General features: G+C 34.9%; 1 protein-coding gene across 1 annotated transcript in view; it reads right to left on the reverse strand.

Moving 5' to 3' along the window:
• LOC135467529 (fibroblast growth factor receptor 2-like) overlaps window positions 1-8,596 on the reverse strand; it is an 89,029-nt gene extending 80,433 nt beyond the window's left edge. The window contains exons 1-2 of the mRNA XM_064745301.1: window positions 7,832-8,596; window positions 6,536-6,679 (exon numbers count right to left, since the gene is read on the reverse strand). The gene's annotated coding sequence lies outside the window, so the exon portion shown is untranslated. The remainder of the gene's footprint in view (window positions 1-6,535; window positions 6,680-7,831) is intronic.
• Window positions 8,597-8,887: the final 291 nt, after the last annotated feature.

Genomic DNA, 8,887 nt, shown 5'->3' on the forward strand with positions numbered 1-8,887 from the left:
GCATTAAAAGTGAGCAACCGTGACATCCATCAGTTTTTTTCTTAGAATCTGCAACAGGTGTTATGAATCTTTGTTTAAGTAAGTCACATACACTATCACTACTACATTCATGTATAAAAACATAAATATAATCGTGACATAGTTTTTTTCATATGCACAAACAGAAATTTTGATTCTTTTATACAGTCATTTGTATCATTACTCCTTGTATATTACTTTTTCCCCAAAGATGTTATAAATCAGTAAAACAAAATTCATCATTATGGATGGTTAAATGTTTTTCTCAGCTCTGACTAAAACAGGATGCTAATTAGGCTGAAAGGCAGCTATGAACATGTAGTTCTATATCATGTCCTGCAGAAAAACTGAGGAATGTCTCACTATATAGGTGCATTATACACTATGTAAACGTTGAGATATGATGAATTTGGAGGCATGAAAGGCGTGAAATCTTTATTATGGTCATGGTGATCTTTCAAATTCTCTGAAACTTCTAGGATCATGACTTGGTATAAATATCTATTTGATCATTCACCAACATGAATGATATGTAGGTCAACATAAACTACAACTCTACAGTAGTACTCCTATGTCCCACATATAGCAGCTACAAGGTACTTGAATTCAACCAGTGTAGGTAAAAATTGCTGGACGAGAAATTTAAGTCCACATACTACAAGGAAAACGATCACACAAAAATGACACGCTCACTGAGTGTTTAAAAAACTTTGTCACGGTATAGTCATCACTGTAACAATTTTCACATTAGAGAAAATGGCCAGAATGTAATCACAGATATATGAATGGCATGTGGTCACAATGTAATGCAACAGCCACATTTAAATGCACTGTCACAATATCCGAAGTTGGTGGCTACAGACACCACATTTAAATGCACTACTAAGGTATCAGAAACACAGTATATGCATGCTGTATTTAAAACATCACTTCCTGCACTGCCAATGGTTCAAGTGTATAATACTAGATTCCCTCACACATTTAGAGGCAAATCGATTAGTCACTGAGAATTTGAGAGTTACTGGACACAACTTTACATATACTGGTAACTTCTACTCACTTAACTAATCAGGAAAAGCCTTCTACACATAATGTGAAATTACTTGCTGCTTCGTACTAGGGCAAACAGGACTGAAAACAAAATTCAATCGAAATCAAGTTCTCCAAAAGCTTAACTTTAAATGTGTAAGTTCTATACACTTCTATCATAAATTTCACAGTAATCTACCCTAATTCTTCAACCTTTTCATGTTACCACCATTGTGACCAATATTTTGAAACATTCTGAGAGAACTGTGGAATGTAGAGAAATAATTTGCACAGTTTTATGAAGCTTGAATCTTTAGTGACACAAACAAACCATTTTTGCTGTCACTTCCATTATAACTGCATAAATTCCACTAAAAAGTGGTTTAATGGTCAAAAACATTGAAGATCAACAGTATATAATGACACAATTGCTTACAAACATGTAAATATAAGCATGGTACATATGTATATTTATTAGGCCATCCAAGTTTCTTTTTAGTCCTACATGGTGCAGATCATAAAACTGATATGTAAATGGCGGACATAGATTTGTTATATTTGTTCTATGATTACAAATTCTTTGTCCTCCTCAAAGATAAGTGGTTCTAATAGCAGGCTCATATGGAACTGGCATTAAAACAGCAGTTAACATGAAGGTGTATAGGAACATAAAACTAACATCACGCCAATGTGACATCTGACTGATTGAAAGGGAGTTACAAATGTGGACCATGTTAAAGAAAAATCACCACTGAGATGCTGTGACTTGTTGCCCCCCCCCCCACCACCCTCAACTAGTCATGGCTCATTTTTTGTGACCATTATGATAAATATTTATGTCAGTTTTTAGATCTTGACATAGATATCCTTAGCAGCTTACAGGAAGTCACAAGTTCTCAATCCACACTATTTATCACCGGGTATAGCCTGTAAGAACATTAAAGCCTACCAAACCCTGACCTAAATTTATAAGGCACCACAAGTCCACATATGGACACATATGGTTGGGATCTAAAGGCTTTTGAAACACTCATGTTTGATAGAGACGCTAAAGCAGAGCAAGAAAGCAATACTATCACACTGAAATATGTCCTTAGGGAAACTGAAGAAAAAACTACTTGCATAGAAGCCCATTCATCACTTCAATCCACAAATGTGTTTAAATTGAAATCAAAGTCAGAATGTGTCCACATGGTAGGCCTTGTTATTGGTGTCAACATTTCCTCGTAAAGAAAATGGCATATCAAGATATTATTCTAATTTTGTATTCAAGATGAATCCACTTTTCCTGGGATGGCCAATCTAAAGGCTCAAAACAACGAATAAGTTTATTCTTGCTTTAAAAACCTGTCTCTATACTATGAAATGTGAATGTTAACTTTAAAAAATTATAAGTAGGCCTACGTTTAATTTTGAACTAAAATGTGTATTCAACATACATGTACATGTGTACAGTTTACAAGTTTAATTATCATATATGTTTTGGAAATTGCATTATTAATACAGAAATTGCATGTCTGCACATTTGTTTTTGTAATGGCATAAAGTGAATAAAAAAGAAAATGTGTAAAGTTAGTGACAAATGTGCAGGTGACAATATCAACATTTCACTTTAAATGACACCTGATTAATTAAAGGAAGGGAAAAGTATAAAAAAAAATGCCCACAGCTGCTCCCAACAACATGAAGGCAGAAATTTTTGACAACCAAATATGAGCGATTTACCTGTCATATTAATACTTGGCAAGTACATGTATGATGAATATATTTACCAGTCTGCCCAGGTTCAGATTCATCAGGTGATCCAGAAGACAAAGGACTGAAAACATATATGTATTACATACTATGTTTCATAGAGGACCTGAATGTAAGCCTATGTAGGTTAAATTATTTTCCTATTTATTCATTTACTTATGTTTATAATTAAATAAAGGATATGTGTACAGCTTGATTTTCTGTATGTCAGCCTGACTACATTTTTAGGCCAGCACTAAACAAAATTTGCAAAAATATTAAAATACCTAGGAGTCGACTACATGTTTTGCACATCACTTATACACAATATATAACAAGTAATGATAGCTTTTCGTATTCAATAGTTAACAAAGTTTTCAGCTTGTACATGTGTATATACAACCACAAGTGAAGTGCATGCACCCACGTGTTAGGTTTAGTCAAACACACTTATAAATTCAAAATGGGTCAACCGGATACTGAGGTGTATATTGCAGAGATGTCTCAGGATTTAATACATGTATGATGACATTGTACATAAAGCTGGCGACACAGCTGATATAAATGACATGTCCACACAGAGCTTGGAATCACACGTACAACAGGGGTAGGGTCTACTGCTACATACTGTAGAATTGCAGCTATGCTGGACTCCCCATAAATCAAACCCAAAGTGTCTGAGAAGCCAGGCTACTGCATTTTAATGGGCAACATAACTGGTCAAGTCTATGATTACCCCCCTAGACTTAACCAAATGTAAATATTTAGACAGATGATAATCTGAGAAAACTGGGTCAGAAAAGCTTGGCACACTGTTTACTGTAAGCTATGAAACTTAAGAATAGCAGACAGACTGGTTAAGTTTCTGTCTCCAGTCATATTATAAGACATACTAACAACACACCTTAGTGTAGATTACATACACACCTGAGTAATATACTGTACATATATCTGAACCACAGTTAGCTAAGAAGACATGGCTCATTAGGTTCATTCAGCAAAACTCTTATTTGTGAGCCAAATAGTGAAAAAGGGTGCAACATTATACATGTGTATGTGTTTATACATGTGTATGTGTTTATACATGTGTAGGTGTTTATACATATGTAGGTGTTTATACGTATGTAGGTGTTTGTACATGTGTATGTGTTTATATGTGTATGTGATTATATGTGTGTAGGTGTTTATATGTGTGTATGTGTTTATACATATGTAGGTGTTTATACATGTGTATGTGTTTATACATATGTATGTGTTTATACATATGTAGGTGTTCATACATGTGTATGTGTTTATACATATATGCAGGTGTTTGTACATGTGTATGTGTTTATACATATGTCGGTGTTTATACGTGTAGGGATTTATACGTTTGTAGGTGTTTATACATGTGTAGGTGTTTATACATATGTAGGTGTTTATACATGTGTAAGTGTTTATACATGTGTATGTGTTTATACATATGTAGGTGTTTATACATGTGTAGGTGTTTATACGTGTGTAGGTGTTTATACATGTATACGGGTTTATACGTGTGTAGGGTTCCACATATACATGTACTGTATTTCACCTAAAGTTTAGGGGGCCTCCGTGGCTCAGTTGGTTAGAGCACTAGCACAGCGTAATGACCCAAGAGTCTCTCACCAATGCGGTCGCTGTGAGTTCAAGTCCAGCTCATGCTGGCTTCCTCTCCGGCCATAAGTGGGAAGGTCTGCCAGCAACCTGCAGATGTTTCCCCCGGGTTGCCCGGTTTCCACCCACCATAATGCTGACCGCCGTCGTGTAAGTGAAATATTCTTGAGTACGGTGTAAAACACCAATCAAATAAATAAATAATAAATACTAAAGTTTAGCTTCTTTGCTAGATTCTAAGTGGTTCATCCACCTTATTATGTCACGTAAGACTTTATTTTGTGAAATTTGATTAATTTTATATCAAAAATACTTAAGTGTTAGCATAAAAAGCATCATTTTAAGGCGTTTTGTGTGCCTCCACACTTGCATTTTTACAGCCCAATCTAGGTGAAATCCAGTATGCATCAAGTATTCTTAAATCCATTATAAAGGAATCTTTCTTATGAATATATACATTTATCTTTTTAAGTATGGATAAATAAAACATCAATTTTGATGGAAACAGTTATAACTTGTTAGGCTTTATTCTCAAGCTACCCCAGCAACGTCACTAAACAAACTGTAAAGCATCTGTGAGCCAACATCTTTAGTTAAAATTTGAAATTACATATTGAATTAACAAATGTATGGAGCTGCACATATTTATTATCGACTCCACAAACCTTTATGTGGCGGGAGAAAATTTGATCTTTTTCATGTCTGCCTGAGATTCTTAGAAACAAGCATACGTACGGAGTTGAACATATGAAAGGTCCATGCCAGTCTCTGGTTGGGTTATGCAATACAGACAGCTGATTCGTAATGCATGCTTGCAGTGATTAAGAAATGTTTAATGTTCATGTAGTCCTCAGTCAAATGTCAACAAATGGAAGGAAAGCGTGCTGTTTGTTGACATATTGTTTCTGTTTAACATTCAGTTGCACACTCATTCAACGGACAATGGGCTTGTTTGTTCACTTTGGGCCTGGTGTTTGTTTGAAATTTACAGGACCTTCAACTTTGAAAACAACAAATGTTATTGCTCAAGAAAAAAAAAAGTATGAAAGAAAACTGAACACAATGTGAGTCCTGATTTTCAGATCAAAATAAAACTCCCTTTCTAGAGTGAGCTTTTATATAGCTAGGTCAGGCTGAACTGTACTGACATGTTAACTTTCATGCACTATGTAGTGTTTCCAAGAGCTAGCTGGATATTGATGTGGCAAAGAAGTTAAACTCACAAATGGCACTGAAGAAACATACAATATTTTAAAGTGAGTCAAGAAATCATAAAATGTATGAGCGAAACACACATGTATTACATGTACACGTGTGCAACAAATACAGGAAAACCAAGGAGTGTACAAGTACTACACGTATATGTGTCTTACTGCTGCCTGGAGAACATTGATTAATCAATTCTTTGAGATCAAAATATATTTATTAATGTCAATTAAGGTGTTTCCATTCAGGTGTTTCCATAAATTCATGACCCCATGTGAAACATCATCTTTATCAATAACTCATTATAACAAAGACATTAAAATACATGTACATCGATGCACAAGTGCATGTGGACGGCTATTTCACTTTACAATCAGTTTCAGATTAGGCAACTATGGATATCTACACATTTTGGATCCATCATGTTGCCACATAATATAGTACACAGTAGCCTGCTTTTATTAATAATTTATAATTTCAAACTGCATATGTGAAATGACTCCCATGAATTCAACAGAACAGCACTACTTGCGCAAGAAGGTATTTTTGTGTACATGTATGTAGTTATACAAACTGATTCCTGTCTATCCATCCATGACAAGAAAAATTTTGCATTGAAACATGTTGGATATAAAATATGCCTTTTTTGTTTGTCCTAAAAATTTCATTTACTGTTTTTTTAAGTGATTAAAGTCTTTGTTAATTGGGACTTTACGCATAAAAACAACGCAATTGAAAGTAAGTCTCCAAACTTTCAGTTTGGAAAATGTTATACCTGCATTGATTCTTTCATTTCCGGAAAAGTTAACATGTTTGGGAAAGCCCAAATGAGATATGTTAAAAATGTCATTCACAATGCTTTATTTAAATATGCGCAGATTTGTGGTTTCACTCACATCATTATGTACATGCTTACCTTTATACCTGTAATTCCATTCCATCATGTGATTACAGCTGTAGCATGGTTGTACAGTGACATCTTTGTGTGAACATTCTTTGGAACTGACAATGCTTTGGGCTGGACATCAACTCTATCGCCAACTTGGCTTGTCAGTGGAACCTAATAAAAGACATATATCCATATGTATATACAAGCTGATCATAGAAATGTATCACTGACACGAAAGTTACAGATTAATATATATTGACTATAAATTTGATTATTGGATATTTTATTCACGTTTTATCCATTTACCTGTGTCTTTTCTTGGCTTGGTGTTGAAAACTGTAATTAATAATCTTTAAATTAAAAGTAATAATGGTCAGTTTTGAAACACGTATACCCTAATTCTTCTAATTTTTGGGACACCTGGTCTGCTCTTTTTAGCCGGTATAGTCATAATTGTAACAGGGATGTTTACTGTAGTTTCTTTTATTTCAAATGGTTAGTCCATTAATGATCAATATATTTATCTTTACTCTTCCTAAAAAAACTGGGAGAGAAATGTAATGTAAATCATAAGCTTAGAATGAACCAACCCCTTATGTGTCACAGTGATATTAAAGACAAGCACTTTAACCACCCAAAAATGATACACCTCAACTCATTTTTAAGCCATATACCAGAATACTTTGCTTGTACAGCAACATAGGAACTCACCACACCTTGTCAAGTAAAGGTCCATGCAATCTACTGTTATAAAGTAGCAATCAAGCAGACAAGCTGAATTCAAACATGCACTGGTCTTAAACAATTATGTTATCAGGGTGGTGTATTTATTGTTCATGTAAAAGGCATGTATATTAATCTTTTATACTGTTTTGTTTTGAAACTATGAGTAGGGGGCCTACAAAGTACGCATACATAAAAAAAAGAACAAGTAAACATACAGCATTACTTCAAGGAAAAATTGTATTCAAATGTTATTTGCACTTTTATGTACCTTATGTCTAATATTCAGCTCAGCATTATAAGCTATACTTGTACATTATACTAATTTATAACAATGTGTAAATGCTCACAGACTACACTAAAACAAAAAAAGCTTTCCCTCCATCTATTTGATGCATTTGGAGCTGATGATGAGCAGCGGTACGTACATCCACAGGGTGCCGTTTCCTTTATTCATACATTTTGTTTTCCACAATCTACGAACATCACAAAAGTGATCTGTCAGAGTATCAGGTACAAAGTAGGCCTTTTCAAAGCTGTCAAAATGATTTGCCTTTTAAAAAAGTCATAGAGATAAGAAGAAAGACATCAGCTACAAACCATTGTCACTGTTAGACCCTCTTGGTGTGGAATTCTTTTGGTGTGATGACATAGGTATTCCATATCTATCCCAGGGTTTTGAATGTTGAGGCTGAGGTTTACAGATCCCTGGGCTGGCATTCTTCTCTGGACCGCTGGAATTAATGAGCAGTAATACCAGACAACAAAAATAACAAATAAATAACAGGGAACTGGAACTTGACACCTAATCTCAAGTTTCAGAGAAACAAAATTTAACGGTATCTTTGGGTACAATTCTATAGACGATCAGCGACCATGAAGGTAAAATTCGAAGCTCATCAACCCAGGCGGCCCTCAGGTACTGTAAAGGTGTCCGGGCAGAAAGCAGGTTTTATTTAAGCTTACTGTTTAAATCTTACATGTTCAGACATGTTCTATCCAGGCCCCTCTGTGACGACAAACGCCCCAATTTCAGAGATGCACACCTACATTGAGCATGTAAGCAGTTCACAGTCTATGAATTGAATGGGCGCCTTGGTATTCAATAATGTACAAATACATATCACTCATGTACCATATACATGTATCAGTTAAATTTGGAACAAGGTCAGTGTTAGGTCCTACAGTGATGGGTAATTTATACATACACATAAGCCTACATGTACTTCTCTAACATAAAACATTGTGTATGCTTGGGTTTATTTAGCAGAACACCTATATGTAAAAACAACCTGTATGGTAATGTGACACGCATGCATGTACTCATGAATTTATGCTACATGTACCGCTAAAGTTACACGTACTACTAAAGTTACATTAGCAGCAATATAATCTTGGTAAACAATGGCTTGGATACTTATTACATCTAGCATGTGCATTTTGAAGGAAAGATGTGAAAAGTATTCAAACAAAAAGCCTTATTAACTGAAAATATAAGAGATCAGCAGTCTATAGTGCTCTTCCTATTTTCTTGACTAAGCTGAATTTTATGAGGCCTGCCTGTTGACCACCTTAATCTCTAGTGTTTGTAATCTTTAGTGTGAGCAATGTTGCCTATGTCAGTTTGCACAGCTCTCCAAATGTTAGTCAGGGACA

The sequence above is a fragment of the Liolophura sinensis genome, chromosome 6 (genome assembly GCF_032854445.1).
Source record: "Liolophura sinensis isolate JHLJ2023 chromosome 6, CUHK_Ljap_v2, whole genome shotgun sequence".
Lineage (NCBI taxonomy): Eukaryota > Metazoa > Mollusca > Polyplacophora > Chitonida > Chitonidae > Liolophura > Liolophura sinensis.